The sequence below is a fragment of the Callospermophilus lateralis genome, unplaced genomic scaffold (genome assembly GCF_048772815.1).
Source record: "Callospermophilus lateralis isolate mCalLat2 unplaced genomic scaffold, mCalLat2.hap1 Scaffold_1058, whole genome shotgun sequence".
Taxonomy (NCBI): domain Eukaryota; kingdom Metazoa; phylum Chordata; class Mammalia; order Rodentia; family Sciuridae; genus Callospermophilus; species Callospermophilus lateralis.
In genome coordinates this window covers 301,863-303,690 of record NW_027510789.1, presented here as the reverse complement: position 1 = coordinate 303,690, position 1,828 = coordinate 301,863, and positions in this window count along the sequence as shown.

Genomic DNA, 1,828 nt, shown 5'->3' with positions numbered 1-1,828 from the left:
ACAGGCATTGCCTTAACCATGCATTATTTTCCCTTTCTTTTCTTACCCTAGACAGTGAAGGCCTTTCGGCTGCAGACACACACTGGCATCCCTTTTCCAATTCTGATCAGCCACCTGTTATGTGGCGAAATCCCCTTACAAATAAATGGAAATGCCCACATCCTGTCCTCATCTGGGAATGAGGCTCAGCTTGTGTTTTGGACCAAGAGCTAGCAGCCCCAAGATGGTTACCAGAATGCCTGGTTAAACAGGTTAATGACTTACCTCAAACCGGGGATGGAGGCCCTCTCCCTGAGTACAAATTTTCCCCTTTTTCGGATCCATCCAACAATCTGTGTGAGGATCCTGCTTAAGGCACTTCTGCTGAACAGGTTTGTACACGGAGGCCTGGGCCCTCCACCTTCCAACATCATGGAGTACCTTCCCCCCCTCCCCCCGTGAAGGCAAGGGAGGATCTTGGACTCAGGCTCCCACTAGTTGGAACCAGACTGCTGACTGCATGACTAAGGTGGCTTACCTCCGTGCCGAGGTTGACCATAAATTCAGAGGAGTTCATCAGCCTAAATGGGTATGTGTTAACAAGCCAAAGATTATTCCCCCTAGTACAAGTAAAGCTCTCCAAAATTGTTCTGCAACCCGTACGCATACCCAGGCGATGCATGTCTCTTGTTTTGTGTCGGCCTCAATTTGTGTTAACAAGCAGGGAGAATGATTTTTTGAAGCCTCCCTAACTAAAACTCATGAAGCAGGGGGGACCACTATTCATTATACCCCCGTTCTCTTTGACCAGGGAGGAGAAGGCAAATACACCAAGCTACAGTCAGCTGGGTGCCAAGGCACTGTCGGAAAAACTTCCTACTGGCCCATTAAGGACCCTACAGGGGTCTCTGATGGTAGAGGACCCACTGATGCAGTCAAGCATCCTCAGATAATCAAACTTTTGAAACCCCAAATCCCTGAGCTCACATATCATCCCTTAATGTAGCCGAAATCCCAGTTCCCAGGTTTAGATACAAATACATTAGATATTTTGCAAACTACCTTCTCCTTCCTTAATAATTCCAACCCCACCCTTGCTGGTAATTGCTGGCTCTGCATGACAACAGGGGCAAGCATGCCTATGGCAGTTCCTATTAATTCTACTATGGACAATGATAATACATGCCAACCCGGATTTCCCTTTAAAGTACAGCCTATAGGCACTTTTACATTATGTCTGTTAGGCGTGATGCAGAATAATACCTATGATATGGATTTTGGAATTGCTTCCTTTGGAAATTGCTCAACAGTACAAAATTATTCCTCACCCATCCCATCTCTTTGTCCCCCCAATGGCACAGTTGTTATGTGTGGAGGAAATGTGGCCTTCCCCAGGCTTCCAGCGAATTGGAACAGTGGCTGTGTTCTTGCCTTATTACTCCCTGATATAACTATTGTCCCAGGAGACGAACCTCTAGCCTAGACACCTTAGTCAAAAGACAGAGGCGGGCGATACAGGCCTTATCACTTATTGCCAGCCTTGGAATAACAGCTGCTGTGGGCACAGGTACACTGGCTTAGGCACGGCAATACACCCTTACCATCGCCTGTCTCAACAACTTAAAATGATGTACAAACTCTATCAGAAACCATTAAAGATTTGTAGGACCAAATAGACTTCCTGGCAAAAGTGTTCCTTCAAAACAGATGAGGCTTAGATTTGCTGACTGCTAACCAGGTAGATATTTGATTGGCCTTAGGGGAACGATGCTGCTTTTATGCCAATAAATCAGTCATAGTATGCACTAAATTTAAGCAGCTTCAAGAAGATCTAGAAAAGAGATGAAGG